The sequence below is a fragment of the Haliotis asinina genome, chromosome 1, assembly GCF_037392515.1.
Source record: "Haliotis asinina isolate JCU_RB_2024 chromosome 1, JCU_Hal_asi_v2, whole genome shotgun sequence".
NCBI classification, from domain to species: Eukaryota; Metazoa; Mollusca; class Gastropoda; order Lepetellida; family Haliotidae; genus Haliotis; species Haliotis asinina.
Genome location: NC_090280.1, coordinates 72,240,077 through 72,254,324, shown reverse-complemented (window position 1 = coordinate 72,254,324; position 14,248 = coordinate 72,240,077). Strand labels below are relative to the sequence as shown.

General features: G+C 44.7%; 28 non-coding genes across 28 annotated transcripts; all 28 read left to right on the top strand.

Annotated features, from left to right (window-relative positions):
* The first annotated feature begins 387 nt into the window (after positions 1–387).
* On the top strand, positions 388–469 carry Trnal-aag (transfer RNA leucine (anticodon AAG)). The gene has a single exon. It is a non-coding gene; the product is annotated as a tRNA-Leu (tRNA).
* Positions 470–895: 426 nt separating this feature from the next.
* Trnal-aag (transfer RNA leucine (anticodon AAG)) lies at positions 896–977 on the top strand. Its single transcript has one exon. It is a non-coding gene; the product is annotated as a tRNA-Leu (tRNA).
* Positions 978–1,403: 426 nt separating this feature from the next.
* Trnal-aag (transfer RNA leucine (anticodon AAG)) lies at positions 1,404–1,485 on the top strand. The gene has a single exon. It is a non-coding gene; the product is annotated as a tRNA-Leu (tRNA).
* A 426-nt stretch (positions 1,486–1,911) lies between these two features.
* Trnal-aag (transfer RNA leucine (anticodon AAG)) lies at positions 1,912–1,993 on the top strand. Its single transcript has one exon. It is a non-coding gene; the product is annotated as a tRNA-Leu (tRNA).
* Positions 1,994–2,419: 426 nt separating this feature from the next.
* Trnal-aag (transfer RNA leucine (anticodon AAG)) lies at positions 2,420–2,501 on the top strand. Its single transcript has one exon. It is a non-coding gene; the product is annotated as a tRNA-Leu (tRNA).
* A 426-nt stretch (positions 2,502–2,927) lies between these two features.
* Positions 2,928–3,009, top strand: Trnal-aag (transfer RNA leucine (anticodon AAG)). Its single transcript has one exon. It is a non-coding gene; the product is annotated as a tRNA-Leu (tRNA).
* A 426-nt stretch (positions 3,010–3,435) lies between these two features.
* On the top strand, positions 3,436–3,517 carry Trnal-aag (transfer RNA leucine (anticodon AAG)). The gene has a single exon. It is a non-coding gene; the product is annotated as a tRNA-Leu (tRNA).
* Positions 3,518–3,943: 426 nt separating this feature from the next.
* On the top strand, positions 3,944–4,025 carry Trnal-aag (transfer RNA leucine (anticodon AAG)). Its single transcript has one exon. It is a non-coding gene; the product is annotated as a tRNA-Leu (tRNA).
* A 426-nt stretch (positions 4,026–4,451) lies between these two features.
* Positions 4,452–4,533, top strand: Trnal-aag (transfer RNA leucine (anticodon AAG)). The gene has a single exon. It is a non-coding gene; the product is annotated as a tRNA-Leu (tRNA).
* Positions 4,534–4,959: 426 nt separating this feature from the next.
* Trnai-aau (transfer RNA isoleucine (anticodon AAU)) lies at positions 4,960–5,042 on the top strand. Its single transcript has one exon. It is a non-coding gene; the product is annotated as a tRNA-Ile (tRNA).
* Positions 5,043–5,468: 426 nt separating this feature from the next.
* Positions 5,469–5,550, top strand: Trnal-aag (transfer RNA leucine (anticodon AAG)). Its single transcript has one exon. It is a non-coding gene; the product is annotated as a tRNA-Leu (tRNA).
* Positions 5,551–5,976: 426 nt separating this feature from the next.
* Positions 5,977–6,058, top strand: Trnal-aag (transfer RNA leucine (anticodon AAG)). Its single transcript has one exon. It is a non-coding gene; the product is annotated as a tRNA-Leu (tRNA).
* A 426-nt stretch (positions 6,059–6,484) lies between these two features.
* Trnal-aag (transfer RNA leucine (anticodon AAG)) lies at positions 6,485–6,566 on the top strand. Its single transcript has one exon. It is a non-coding gene; the product is annotated as a tRNA-Leu (tRNA).
* Positions 6,567–6,992: 426 nt separating this feature from the next.
* Positions 6,993–7,074, top strand: Trnal-aag (transfer RNA leucine (anticodon AAG)). Its single transcript has one exon. It is a non-coding gene; the product is annotated as a tRNA-Leu (tRNA).
* A 426-nt stretch (positions 7,075–7,500) lies between these two features.
* On the top strand, positions 7,501–7,582 carry Trnal-aag (transfer RNA leucine (anticodon AAG)). Its single transcript has one exon. It is a non-coding gene; the product is annotated as a tRNA-Leu (tRNA).
* Positions 7,583–8,008: 426 nt separating this feature from the next.
* Trnal-aag (transfer RNA leucine (anticodon AAG)) lies at positions 8,009–8,090 on the top strand. The gene has a single exon. It is a non-coding gene; the product is annotated as a tRNA-Leu (tRNA).
* Positions 8,091–8,516: 426 nt separating this feature from the next.
* On the top strand, positions 8,517–8,598 carry Trnal-aag (transfer RNA leucine (anticodon AAG)). Its single transcript has one exon. It is a non-coding gene; the product is annotated as a tRNA-Leu (tRNA).
* Positions 8,599–9,024: 426 nt separating this feature from the next.
* Positions 9,025–9,106, top strand: Trnal-aag (transfer RNA leucine (anticodon AAG)). The gene has a single exon. It is a non-coding gene; the product is annotated as a tRNA-Leu (tRNA).
* Positions 9,107–9,532: 426 nt separating this feature from the next.
* Trnal-aag (transfer RNA leucine (anticodon AAG)) lies at positions 9,533–9,614 on the top strand. Its single transcript has one exon. It is a non-coding gene; the product is annotated as a tRNA-Leu (tRNA).
* Positions 9,615–10,040: 426 nt separating this feature from the next.
* Positions 10,041–10,122, top strand: Trnal-aag (transfer RNA leucine (anticodon AAG)). The gene has a single exon. It is a non-coding gene; the product is annotated as a tRNA-Leu (tRNA).
* Positions 10,123–10,548: 426 nt separating this feature from the next.
* On the top strand, positions 10,549–10,630 carry Trnal-aag (transfer RNA leucine (anticodon AAG)). The gene has a single exon. It is a non-coding gene; the product is annotated as a tRNA-Leu (tRNA).
* Positions 10,631–11,056: 426 nt separating this feature from the next.
* On the top strand, positions 11,057–11,138 carry Trnal-aag (transfer RNA leucine (anticodon AAG)). Its single transcript has one exon. It is a non-coding gene; the product is annotated as a tRNA-Leu (tRNA).
* A 426-nt stretch (positions 11,139–11,564) lies between these two features.
* Trnal-aag (transfer RNA leucine (anticodon AAG)) lies at positions 11,565–11,646 on the top strand. Its single transcript has one exon. It is a non-coding gene; the product is annotated as a tRNA-Leu (tRNA).
* A 426-nt stretch (positions 11,647–12,072) lies between these two features.
* Trnal-aag (transfer RNA leucine (anticodon AAG)) lies at positions 12,073–12,154 on the top strand. The gene has a single exon. It is a non-coding gene; the product is annotated as a tRNA-Leu (tRNA).
* A 426-nt stretch (positions 12,155–12,580) lies between these two features.
* Positions 12,581–12,662, top strand: Trnal-aag (transfer RNA leucine (anticodon AAG)). The gene has a single exon. It is a non-coding gene; the product is annotated as a tRNA-Leu (tRNA).
* Positions 12,663–13,088: 426 nt separating this feature from the next.
* Trnal-aag (transfer RNA leucine (anticodon AAG)) lies at positions 13,089–13,170 on the top strand. Its single transcript has one exon. It is a non-coding gene; the product is annotated as a tRNA-Leu (tRNA).
* Positions 13,171–13,596: 426 nt separating this feature from the next.
* On the top strand, positions 13,597–13,678 carry Trnal-aag (transfer RNA leucine (anticodon AAG)). The gene has a single exon. It is a non-coding gene; the product is annotated as a tRNA-Leu (tRNA).
* Positions 13,679–14,104: 426 nt separating this feature from the next.
* Trnal-aag (transfer RNA leucine (anticodon AAG)) lies at positions 14,105–14,186 on the top strand. Its single transcript has one exon. It is a non-coding gene; the product is annotated as a tRNA-Leu (tRNA).
* The last annotated feature ends 62 nt before the right edge of the window (positions 14,187–14,248 follow it).

Genomic DNA, 14,248 nt, shown 5'->3' with positions numbered 1-14,248 from the left:
CCATGGCAATCGCAGCTTGGGCTATCATGAGAGCAATTGTACCGTGAATATACTTTTCGTCAACTCTTGATTTACACTACAAATGAAGATTACCTGACAAGCTTCAATCCCAAGAAAAGACCTTTGATTTCAGACAGGAAATAAAGAAATTTAATATTGAGGTTGGTGGTCTATTTACTCCAGCTTTTGTGGTAGGAGACGTCAAAAGGCACAATTCATGTGCTGAACATTTGGATGCTCAGGCATGGACATGGCACAAGGTTTCAAGTACTGAGAATTTGCCGAATGTGGATGCCATAGGAGATGATGTGCAGTCTGGCTGTTCCCGACAAATAACGTAGACGTTATGGGAAACAGTTGAATAGAATCCGGTGCTACTAATGTACGGGTAGCGTGGCCGAGCGGTCTAAGGCGCTGGTTTAAGGCACCAGTCTCTTCGGAGGCGTGGGTTCGAATCCCACCGCTGCCACACTTCTTTTGCTTCCTTAATCTATAGAAAATCATGTCTCCATGGCAATCGCAGCTTGGGCTATCATGAGAGCAATTGTACCGTGAATATACTTTTCGTCAACTCTTGATTTACACTACAAATGAAGATTACCTGACAAGCTTCAATCCCAAGAAAAGACCTTTGATTTCAGACAGGAAATAAAGAAAATTAATATTGAGGTTGGTGGTCTATTTACTCCAGCTTTTGTGGCAGGAGACGTCAAAAGGCACAATTCATGTGCTGAACATTTGGGGGCTCAGGCATGGACATGGCACAAGGTTTCAAGTACTGAGAATTTGCCGAATGTGGATGCCATAAGAGTTGATATGCAGCCTGGCTGTTCCCGACAAGTAACGTAGACGTTATGGGAAACAGTTGAATAGAATCCGGTGTTACTAATGTACGGGTAGCGTGGCCGAGCGGTCTAAGGCGCTGGTTTAAGGCACCAGTCTCTTCGGAGGCGTGGGTTCGAATCACACCGCTGCCACACTTCTTTTGCTTCCTTAATCTATAGAAAATCATGTCTCCATGGTAATCGCAGCTTGGGCTATCATGAGAGCAATTGTACCGTGAATATACTTTTCGTCAACTCTTGATTTACACTACAAATGAAGATTACCTGACAAGCTTCAATCCTAAGAAAAGACCTTTGATTTCAGACAAGAAAGAAAGAAAATAAATATTGAGGTTGGTGGTCTATTTACTCCAGCTTTTGTGGCAGGAGACGTCAAAAGGCACAATTCATGTGCTGAACATTTGGGGGCTCAGGCATGGACATGGCACAAGGTTTCAAGTACTGAGAATTTGCCGAATGTGGATGCCATAAGAGTTGATGTGCAGTCTGGCTGTTCCCGACAAGTAACGTAGACGTTATGGGAAACAGTTGAATAGAATCCGGTGCTACTAATGTACGGGTAGCGTGGCCGAGCGGTCTAAGGCGCTGGTTTAAGGCACCAGTCTCTTCGGAGGCGTGGGTTCGAATCCCACCGCTGCCACAATTCTTTTGCTTCCTTAATCTATAGAAAATCATGTCTCCATGGCAATCGCAGCTTGGGCTATCATGAGAGCAATTGTACCGTGAATATACTTTTCGTCAACTCTTGATTTACACTACAAATGAAGATTACCTGACAAGCTTCAATCCCAAGAAAAGACCTTTGATTTCAGACAGGAAATAAAGAAAATTAATATTGAGGTTGGTGGTCTATTTACTCCAGCTTTTGTGGTAGGAGACGTCAAAAGGCACAATTCATGTGCTGAACATTTGGATGCTCAGGCATGGACATGGCACAAGGTTTCAAGTACTGAGAATTTGCCGAATGTGGATGCCATAAGAGTTGATGTGCAGTCTGGCTGTTCCCGACAAGTAACGTAGACGTTATGGGAAACAGTTGAATAGAATCCGGTGCTACTAATGTACGGGTAGCGTGGCCGAGCGGTCTAAGGCGCTGGTTTAAGGCACCAGTCTCTTCGGAGGCGTGGGTTCGAATCCCACCGCTGCCACAATTCTTTTGCTTCCTTAATCTATAGAAAATCATGTCTCCATGGCAATCGCAGCTTGGGCTATCATGAGAGCAATTGTACCGTGAATATACTTTTCGTCAACTCTTGATTTACACTACAAATGAAGATTACCTGACAAGCTTCAATCCCAAGAAAAGACCTTTGATTTCAGACAGGAAATAAAGAAAATTAATATTGAGGTTGGTGGTCTATTTACTCCAGCTTTTGTGGCAGGAGACGTCAAAAGGCACAATTCATGTGCTGAACATTTGGGGGCTCAGGCATGGACATGGCACAAGGTTTCAAGTACTGAGAATTTGCCGAATGTGGATGCCATAAGAGTTGATATGCAGCCTGGCTGTTCCCGACAAGTAACGTAGACGTTATGGGAAACAGTTGAATAGAATCCGGTGTTACTAATGTACAGGTAGCGTGGCCGAGCGGTCTAAGGCGCTGGTTTAAGGCACCAGTCTCTTCGGAGGCGTGGGTTCGAATCCCACCGCTGCCACACTTCTTTTGCTTCCTTAATCTATAGAAAATCATGTCTCCATGGTAATCGCAGCTTGGGCTATCATGAGAGCAATTGTACCGTGAATATACTTTTCGTCAACTCTTGATTTACACTACAAATGAAGATTACCTGACAAGCTTCAATCCTAAGAAAAGACCTTTGATTTCAGACAAGAAAGAAAGAAAATAAATATTGAGGTTGGTGGTCTATTTACTCCAGCTTTTGTGGCAGGAGACGTCAAAAGGCACAATTCATGTGCTGAACATTTGGGGGCTCAGGCATGGACATGGCACAAGGTTTCAAGTACTGAGAATTTGCCGAATGTGGATGCCATAAGAGTTGATGTGCAGTCTGGCTGTTCCCGACAAGTAACGTAGACGTTATGGGAAACAGTTGAATAGAATCCGGTGCTTCTAATGTACGGGTAGCGTGGCCGAGCGGTCTAAGGCGCTGGTTTAAGGCACCAGTCTCTTCGGAGGCGTGTGTTCGAATCCCACCGCTGCCACACTTCTTTTGCTTCCTTAATCTATAGAAAATCATGTCTCCATGGCAATCGCAGCTTGGGCTATCATGAGAGCAATTGTACCGTGAATATACTTTTCGTCAACTCTTGATTTACACTACAAATGAAGATTACCTGACAAGCTTCAATCCCAAGAAAAGACCTTTGATTTCAGACAGGAAATAAAGAAAATTAATATTGAGGTTGGTGGTCTATTTACTCCAGCTTTTGTGGTAGGAGACGTCAAAAGGCACAATTCATGTGCTGAACATTTGGATGCTCAGGCATGGACATGGCACAAGGTTTCAAGTACTGAGAATTTGCCGAATGTGGATGCCATAAGAGATGATGTGCAGTCTGGCTGTTCCCGACAAGTAACGTAGACGTTATGGGAAACAGTTGAATAGAATCCGGTGCTACTAATGTACGGGTAGCGTGGCCGAGCGGTCTAAGGCGCTGGTTTAAGGCACCAGTCTCTTCGGAGGCGTGGGTTCGAATCCCACCGCTGCCACACTTCTTTTGCTTCCTTAATCTATAGAAAATCATGTCTCCATGGCAATCGCAGCTTGGGCTATCATGAGAGCAATTGTACCGTGAATATACTTTTCGTCAACTCTTGATTTACACTACAAATGAAGATTACCTGACAAGCTTCAATCCCAAGAAAAGACCTTTGATTTCAGACAGGAAATAAAGAAAATTAATATTGAGGTTGGTGGTCTATTTACTCCAGCTTTTGTGGCAGGAGACGTCAAAAGGCACAATTCATGTGCTGAACATTTGGGGGCTCAGGCATGGACATGGCACAAGGTTTCAAGTACTGAGAATTTGCCGAATGTGGATGCCATAAGAGTTGATATGCAGCCTGGCTGTTCCCGACAAGTAACGTAGACGTTATGGGAAACAGTTGAATAGAATCCGGTGTTACTAATGTACGGGTAGCGTGGCCGAGCGGTCTAAGGCGCTGGTTTAAGGCACCAGTCTCTTCGGAGGCGTGGGTTCGAATCCCACCGCTGCCACGCTTCTTTTGCTTCCTTAATCTATAGAAAATCATGTCTCCATGGTAATCGCAGCTTGGGCTATCATGAGAGCAATTGTACCGTGAATATACTTTTCGTCAACTCTTGATTTACACTACAAATGAAGATTACCTGACAAGCTTCAATCCTAAGAAAAGACCTTTGATTTCAGACAAGAAAGAAAGAAAATAAATATTGAGGTTGGTGGTCTATTTACTCCAGCTTTTGTGGCAGGAGACGTCAAAAGGCACAATTCATGTGCTGAACATTTGGGGGCTCAGGCATGGACATGGCACAAGGTTTCAAGTACTGAGAATTTGCCGAATGTGGATGCCATAAGAGTTGATGTGCAGTCTGGCTGTTCCCGACAAGTAACGTAGACGTTATGGGAAACAGTTGAATAGAATCCGGTGCTTCTAACGTACGGGTAGCGTGGCCGAGCGGTCTAAGGCGCTGGTTTAAGGCACCAGTCTCTTCGGAGGCGTGGGTTCGAATCCCACCGCTGCCACACTTCTTTTGCTTCCTTAATCTATAGAAAATCATGTCTCCATGGCAATCGCAGCTTGGGCTATCATGAGAGCAATTGTGCCGTGAATATACTTTTCGTCAACTCTTGATTTACACTACAAATGAAGATTACCTGACAAGCTTCAATCCCAAGAAAAGACCTTTGATTTCAGACAGGAAATAAAGAAAATTAATATTGAGGTTGGTGGTCTATTTACTCCAGCTTTTGTGGTAGGAGACGTCAAAAGGCACAATTCATGTGCTGAACATTTGGATGCTCAGGCATGGACATGGCACAAGGTTTCAAGTACTGAGAATTTGCCGAATGTGGATGCCATAAGAGATGATGTGCAGTCTGGCTGTTCCCGACAAGTAACGTAGACGTTATGGGAAACAGTTGAATAGAATCCGGTGTTACTAATGTACGGGTAGCGTGGCCGAGCGGTCTAAGGCGCTGGTTTAATGTCACCAGTCTCTTCGGAGGCGTGGGTTCGAATCCCACCGCTGCCACACTTCTTTTGCTTCCTTAATCTATAGAAAATCATGTCTCCATGGCAATCGCAGCTTGGGCTATCATGAGAGCAATTGTACCGTGAATATACTTTTCGTCAACTCTTGATTTACACTACAAATGAAGATTACCTGACAAGCTTCAATCCCAAGAAAAGACCTTTGATTTCAGACAAGAAAGAAAGAAAATTAATATTGAGGTTGGTGGTCTATTTACTCCAGCTTTTGTGGCAGGAGACGTCAAAAGGCACAATTCATGTGCTGAACATTTGGGGGCTCAGGCATGGACATGGCACAAGGTTTCAAGTACTGAGAATTTGCCGAATGTGGATGCCATAAGAGTTGATATGCAGCCTGGCTGTTCCCGACAAGTAACGTAGACGTTATGGGAAACAGTTGAATAGAATCCGGTGTTACTAATGTACGGGTAGCGTGGCCGAGCGGTCTAAGGCGCTGGTTTAAGGCACCAGTCTCTTCGGAGGCGTGGGTTCGAATCCCACCGCTGCCACACTTCTTTTGCTTCCTTAATCTATAGAAAATCATGTCTCCATGGTAATCGCAGCTTGGGCTATCATGAGAGCAATTGTACCGTGAATATACTTTTCGTCAACTCTTGATTTACACTACAAATGAAGATTACCTGACAAGCTTCAATCCTAAGAAAAGACCTTTGATTTCAGACAAGAAAGAAAGAAAATAAATATTGAGGTTGGTGGTCTATTTACTCCAGCTTTTGTGGCAGGAGACGTCAAAAGGCACAATTCATGTGCTGAACATTTGGGGGCTCAGGCATGGACATGGCACAAGGTTTCAAGTACTGAGAATTTGCCGAATGTGGATGCCATAAGAGTTGATGTGCAGTCTGGCTGTTCCCGACAAGTAACGTAGACGTTATGGGAAACAGTTGAATAGAATCCGGTGCTACTAATGTACGGGTAGCGTGGCCGAGCGGTCTAAGGCGCTGGTTTAAGGCACCAGTCTCTTCGGAGGCGTGGGTTCGAATCCCACCGCTGCCACACTTCTTTTGCTTCCTTAATCTATAGAAAATCATGTCTCCATGGCAATCGCAGCTTGGGCTATCATGAGAGCAATTGTACCGTGAATATACTTTTCGTCAACTCTTGATTTACACTACAAATGAAGATTACCTGACAAGCTTCAATCCCAAGAAAAGACCTTTGATTTCAGACAAGAAATAAAGAAAATTAATATTGAGGTTGGTGGTCTATTTACTCCAGCTTTTGTGGCAGGAGACGTCAAAAGGCACAATTCATGTGCTGAACATTTGGGGGCTCAGGCATGGACATGGCACAAGGTTTCAAGTACTGAGAATTTGCCGAATGTGGATGCCATAAGAGTTGATATGCAGCCTGGCTGTTCCCGACAAGTAACGTAGACGTTATGGGAAACAGTTGAATAGAATCCGGTGTTACTAATGTACGGGTAGCGTGGCCGAGCGGTCTAAGGCGCTGGTTTAAGGCACCAGTCTCTTCGGAGGCGTGGGTTCGAATCCCACCGCTGCCACACCTCTTTTGCTTCCTTAATCTATAGAAAATCATGTCTCCATGGTAATCGCAGCTTGGGCTATCATGAGAGCAATTGTACCGTGAATATACTTTTCGTCAACTCTTGATTTACACTACAAATGAAGATTACCTGACAAGCTTCAATCCTAAGAAAAGACCTTTGATTTCAGACAAGAAAGAAAGAAAATTAATATTGAGGTTGGTGGTCTATTTACTCCAGCTTTTGTGGCAGGAGACGTCAAAAGGCACAATTCATGTGCTGAACATTTGGGGGCTCAGGCATGGACATGGCACAAGGTTTCAAGTACTGAGAATTTGCCGAATGTGGATGCCATAAGAGTTGATGTGCAGTCTGGCTGTTCCCGACAAGTAACGTAGACGTTATGGGAAACAGTTGAATAGAATCCGGTGCTTCTAATGTACGGGTAGCGTGGCCGAGCGGTCTAAGGCGCTGGTTTAAGGCACCAGTCTCTTCGGAGGCGTGGGTTCGAATCCCACCGCTGCCACACTTCTTTTGCTTCCTTAATCTATAGAAAATCATGTCTCCATGGCAATCGCAGCTTGGGCTATCATGAGAGCAATTGTACCGTGAATATACTTTTCGTCAACTCTTGATTTACACTACAAATGAAGATTACCTGACAAGCTTCAATCCCAAGAAAAGACCTTTGATTTCAGACAAGAAGTAAAGAAAATTAATATTGAGGTTGGTGGTCTATTTACTCCAGCTTTTGTGGCAGGAGACGTCAAAAGGCACAATTCATGTGCTGAACATTTGGGGGCTCAGGCATGGACATGGCACAAGGTTTCAAGTACTGAGAATTTGCCGAATGTGGATGCCATAAGAGTTGATATGCAGCCTGGCTGTTCCCGACAAGTAACGTAGACGTTATGGGAAACAGTTGAATAGAATCCGGTGTTACTAATGTACGGGTAGCGTGGCCGAGCGGTCTAAGGCGCTGGTTTAAGGCACCAGTCTCTTCGGAGGCGTGGGTTCGAATCCCACCGCTGCCACACCTCTTTTGCTTCCTTAATCTATAGAAAATCATGTCTCCATGGTAATCGCAGCTTGGGCTATCATGAGAGCAATTGTACCGTGAATATACTTTTCGTCAACTCTTGATTTACACTACAAATGAAGATTACCTGACAAGCTTCAATCCTAAGAAAAGACCTTTGATTTCAGACAAGAAAGAAAGAAAATTAATATTGAGGTTGGTGGTCTATTTACTCCAGCTTTTGTGGCAGGAGACGTCAAAAGGCACAATTCATGTGCTGAACATTTAGGGGCTCAGGCATGGACATGGCACAAGGTTTCAAGTACTGAGAATTTGCCGAATGTGGATGCCATAAGAGTTGATGTGCAGTCTGGCTGTTCCCGACAAGTAACGTAGACGTTATGGGAAACAGTTGAATAGAATCCGGTGCTTCTAATGTACGGGTAGCGTGGCCGAGCGGTCTAAGGCGCTGGTTTAAGGCACCAGTCTCTTCGGAGGCGTGGGTTCGAATCCCACCGCTGCCACACTTCTTTTGCTTCCTTAATCTATAGAAAATCATGTCTCCATGGCAATCGCAGCTTGGGCTATCATGAGAGCAATTGTGCCGTGAATATACTTTTCGTCAACTCTTGATTTACACTACAAATGAAGATTACCTGACAAGCTTCAATCCCAAGAAAAGACCTTTGATTTCAGACAGGAAATAAAGAATATTAATATTGAGGTTGGTGGTCTATTTACTCCAGCTTTTGTGGCAGGAGACGTCAAAAGGCACAATTCATGTGCTGAACATTTGGGGGCTCAGGCATGGACATGGCACAAGGTTTCAAGTACTGAGAATTTGCCGAATGTGGATGCCATAGGAGTTGATGTGCAGTCTGGCTGTTCCCGACAAGTAACGTAGACGTTATGGGAAACAGTTGAATAGAATCCGGTGCTACTAATGTACGGGTAGCGTGGCCGAGCGGTCTAAGGCGCTGGTTTAAGGCACCAGTCTCTTCGGAGGCGTGGGTTCGAATCCCACCGCTGCCACACTTCTTTTGCTTCCTTAATCTATAGAAAATCATGTCTCCATGGCAATCGCAGCTTGGGCTATCATGAGAGCAATTGTACCGTGAATATACTTTTCGTCAACTCTTGATTTACACTACAAATGAAGATTACCTGACAAGCTTCAATCCCAAGAAAAGACCTTTGATTTCAGACAAGAAAGAAAGAAAATTAATATTGAGGTTGGTGGTCTATTTACTCCAGCTTTTGTGGCAGGAGACGTCAAAAGGCACAATTCATGTGCTGAACATTTGGGGGCTCAGGCATGGACATGGCACAAGGTTTCAAGTACTGAGAATTTGCCGAATGTTGATGCCATAAGAGTTGATGTGCAGTCTGGCTGTTCCCGACAAGTAACGTAGACGTTATGGGAAACAGTTGAATAGAATCCGGTGCTTCTAATGTACGGGTAGCGTGGCCGAGCGGTCTAAGGCGCTGGTTTAAGGCACCAGTCTCTTCGGAGGCGTGGGTTCGAATCCCACCGCTGCCACACTTCTTTTGCTTCCTTAATCTATAGAAAATCATGTCTCCATGGCAATCGCAGCTTGGGCTATCATGAGAGCAATTGTGCCGTGAATATACTTTTCGTCAACTCTTGATTTACACTACAAATGAAGATTACCTGACAAGCTTCAATCCCAAGAAAAGACCTTTGATTTCAGACAGGAAATAAAGAATATTAATATTGAGGTTGGTGGTCTATTTACTCCAGCTTTTGTGGCAGGAGACGTCAAAAGGCACAATTCATGTGCTGAACATTTGGGGGCTCAGGCATGGACATGGCACAAGGTTTCAAGTACTGAGAATTTGCCGAATGTGGATGCCATAGGAGTTGATGTGCAGTCTGGCTGTTCCCGACAAGTAACGTAGACGTTATGGGAAACAGTTGAATAGAATCCGGTGCTACTAATGTACGGGTAGCGTGGCCGAGCGGTCTAAGGCGCTGGTTTAAGGCACCAGTCTCTTCGGAGGCGTGGGTTCGAATCCCACCGCTGCCACACTTCTTTTGCTTCCTTAATCTATAGAAAATCATGTCTCCATGGCAATCGCAGCTTGGGCTATCATGAGAGCAATTGTGCCGTGAATATACTTTTCGTCAACTCTTGATTTACACTACAAATGAAGATTACCTGACAAGCTTCAATCCCAAGAAAAGACCTTTGATTTCAGACAGGAAATAAAGAAAATTAATATTGAGGTTGGTGGTCTATTTACTCCAGCTTTTGTGGCAGGAGACGTCAAAAGGCACAATTCATGTGCTGAACATTTGGGGGCTCAGGCATGGACATGGCACAAGGTTTCAAGTACTGAGAATTTGCCGAATGTGGATGCCATAAGAGTTGATGTGCAGCCTGGCTGTTCCCGACAAGTAACGTAGACGTTATGGGAAACAGTTGAATAGAATCCGGTGTTACTAATGTACGGGTAGCGTGGCCGAGCGGTCTAAGGCGCTGGTTTAAGGCACCAGTCTCTTCGGAGGCGTGGGTTCGAATCCCACCGCTGCCACACTTCTTTTGCTTCCTTAATCTATAGAAAATCATGTCTCCATGGTAATCGCAGCTTGGGCTATCATGAGAGCAATTGTACCGTGAATATACTTTTCGTCAACTCTTGATTTACACTACAAATGAAGATTACCTGACAAGCTTCAATCCTAAGAAAAGACCTTTGATTTCAGACAAGAAAGAAAGAAAATAAATATTGAGGTTGGTGGTCTATTTACTCCAGCTTTTGTGGCAGGAGACGTCAAAAGGCACAATTCATGTGCTGAACATTTGGGGGCTCAGGCATGGACATGGCACAAGGTTTCAAGTACTGAGAATTTGCCGAATGTGGATGCCATAAGAGTTGATGTGCAGTCTGGCTGTTCCCGACAAGTAACGTAGACGTTATGGGAAACAGTTGAATAGAATCCGGTGCTTCTAATGTACGGGTAGCGTGGCCGAGCGGTCTAAGGCGCTGGTTTAAGGCACCAGTCTCTTCGGAGGCGTGGGTTCGAATCCCACCGCTGCCACACTTCTTTTGCTTCCTTAATCTATAGAAAATCATGTCTCCATGGCAATCGCAGCTTGGGCTATCATGAGAGCAATTGTGCCGTGAATATACTTTTCGTCAACTCTTGATTTACACTACAAATGAAGATTACCTGACAAGCTTCAATCCCAAGAAAAGACCTTTGATTTCAGACAGGAAATAAAGAATATTAATATTGAGGTTGGTGGTCTATTTACTCCAGCTTTTGTGGCAGGAGACGTCAAAAGGCACAATTCATGTGCTGAACATTTGGGGGCTCAGGCATGGACATGGCACAAGGTTTCAAGTACTGAGAATTTGCCGAATGTGGATGCCATAGGAGTTGATGTGCAGTCTGGCTGTTCCCGACAAGTAACGTAGACGTTATGGGAAACAGTTGAATAGAATCCGGTGCTACTAATGTACGGGTAGCGTGGCCGAGCGGTCTAAGGCGCTGGTTTAAGGCACCAGTCTCTTCGGAGGCGTGGGTTCGAATCCCACCGCTGCCACACTTCTTTTGCTTCCTTAATCTATAGAAAATCATGTCTCCATGGCAATCGCAGCTTGGGCTATCATGAGAGCAATTGTACCGTGAATATACTTTTCGTCAACTCTTGATTTACACTACAAATGAAGATTACCTGACAAGCTTCAATCCCAAGAAAAGACCTTTGATTTCAGACAGGAAATAAAGAAAATTAATATTGAGGTTGGTGGTCTATTTACTCCAGCTTTTGTGGCAGGAGACGTCAAAAGGCACAATTCATGTGCTGAACATTTGGGGGCTCAGGCATGGACATGGCACAAGGTTTCAAGTACTGAGAATTTGCCGAATGTGGATGCCATAAGAGTTGATGTGCAGCCTGGCTGTTCCCGACAAGTAACGTAGACGTTATGGGAAACAGTTGAATAGAATCCGGTGTTACTAATGTACGGGTAGCGTGGCCGAGCGGTCTAAGGCGCTGGTTTAAGGCACCAGTCTCTTCGGAGGCGTGGGTTCGAATCCCACCGCTGCCACACTTCTTTTGCTTCCTTAATCTATAGAAAATCATGTCTCCATGGTAATCGCAGCTTGGGCTATCATGAGAGCAATTGTACCGTGAATATACTTTTCGTCAACTCTTGATTTACACTACAAATGAAGATTACCTGACAAGCTTCAATCCTAAGAAAAGACCTTTGATTTCAGACAAGAAAGAAAGAAAATAAATATTGAGGTTGGTGGTCTATTTACTCCAGCTTTTGTGGCAGGAGACGTCAAAAGGCACAATTCATGTGCTGAACATTTGGGGGCTCAGGCATGGACATGGCACAAGGTTTCAAGTACTGAGAATTTGCCGAATGTGGATGCCATAAGAGTTGATGTGCAGTCTGGCTGTTCCCGACAAGTAACGTAGACGTTATGGGAAACAGTTGAATAGAATCCGGTGCTTCTAATGTACGGGTAGCGTGGCCGAGCGGTCTAAGGCGCTGGTTTAAGGCACCAGTCTCTTCGGAGGCGTGGGTTCGAATCCCACCGCTGCCACACTTCTTTTGCTTCCTTAATCTATAGAAAATCATGTCTCCATGGCAATCGCAGCTTGGGCTATCATGAGAGCAATTGTGCCGTGAATATACTTTTCGTCAACTCTTGATTTACACTACAAATGAAGATTACCTGACAAGCTTCAATCCCAAGAAAAGACCTTTGATTTCAGACAGGAAATAAAGAATATTAATATTGAGGTTGGTGGTCTATTTACTCCAGCTTTTGTGGCAGGAGACGTCAAAAGGCACAATTCATGTGCTGAACATTTGGGGGCTCAGGCATGGACATGGCACAAGGTTTCAAGTACTGAGAATTTGCCGAATGTGGATGCCATAAGAGTTGATGTGCAGTCTGGCTGTTCCCGACAAGTAACGTAGACGTTATGGGAAACAGTTGAATAGAATCCGGTGCTTCTAATGTACGGGTAGCGTGGCCGAGCGGTCTAAGGCGCTGGTTTAAGGCACCAGTCTCTTCGGAGGCGTGGGTTCGAATCCCACCGCTGCCACACTTCTTTTGCTTCCTTAATCTATAGAAAATCATGTCTCCATGGCAATCGCAGCTTGGGCTATCATGAGAGCAATTGTACCGTGAATATACTTTTCGTCAACTCTTGATTTACACTACAAATGAAGATTACCTGACAAGCTTCAATCCCAAGAAAAGACCTTTGATTTCAGACAGGAAATAAAGAAAATTAATATTGAGGTTGGTGGTCTATTTACTCCAGCTTTTGTGGCAGGAGACGTCAAAAGGCACAATTCATGTGCTGAACATTTGGGGGCTCAGGCATGGACATGGCACAAGGTTTCAAGTACTGAGAATTTGCCGAATGTGGATGCCATAAGAGTTGATGTGCAGCCTGGCTGTTCCCGACAAGTAACGTAGACGTTATGGGAAACAGTTGAATAGAATCCGGTGTTACTAATGTACGGGTAGCGTGGCCGAGCGGTCTAAGGCGCTGGTTTAAGGCACCAGTCTCTTCGGAGGCGTGGGTTCGAATCCCACCGCTGCCACACCTCTTTTGCTTCCTTAATCTATAGAAAATCATGTCTCCATGGTAATCGCAGCTTGGGCTATCATGAGAGCAATTGTACCGTGAATATACTTTTCGTCAACTCTTGATTTACACTACAAATGAAGATTACCTGACAAGCTTCAATCCTAAGAAAAGACCTTTGATTTCAGACAAGAAATAAAGAAAATTAATATTGAGGTTGGTGGTCTATTTACTCCAGCTTTTGTGGCAGGAGACGTCAAAAGGCACAATTCATGTGCTGAACATTTGGGGGCTCAGGCATGGACATGGCACAAGGTTTCAAGTACTGAGAATTTGCCGAATGTGGATGCCATAAGAGTTGATGTGCAGTCTGGCTGTTCCCGACAAGTAACGTAGACGTTATGGGAAACAGTTGAATAGAATCCGGTGCTTCTAATGTACGGGTAGCGTGGCCGAGCCGTCTAAGGCGCTGGTTTAAGGCACCAGTCTCTTCGGAGGCGTGGGTTCGAATCCCACCGCTGCCACACTTCTTTTGCTTCCTTAATCTATAGAAAATCATGTCTCCATGGCAATCGCAGCTTGGGCTATCATGAGAGCAATTGTGCCGTGAATATACTTTTCGTCAACTCTTGATTTACACTACAAATGAAGATTACCTGACAAGCTTCAATCCCAAGAAAAGACCTTTGATTTCAGACAGGAAATAAAGAATATTAATATTGAGGTTGGTGGTCTATTTACTCCAGCTTTTGTGGCAGGAGACGTCAAAAGGCACAATTCATGTGCTGAACATTTGGGGGCTCAGGCATGGACATGGCACAAGGTTTCAAGTACTGAGAATTTGCCGAATGTGGATGCCATAGGAGTTGATGTGCAGTCTGGCTGTTCCCGACAAGTAACGTAGACGTTATGGGAAACAGTTGAATAGAATCCGGTGCTACTAATGTACGGGTAGCGTGGCCGAGCGGTCTAAGGCGCTGGTTTAAGGCACCAGTCTCTTCGGAGGCGTGGGTTCGAATCCCACCGCTGCCACACTTCTTTTGCTTCCTTAATCTATAGAAAATCATGTCTCCATGGCAATCGCAGCTTGGGCT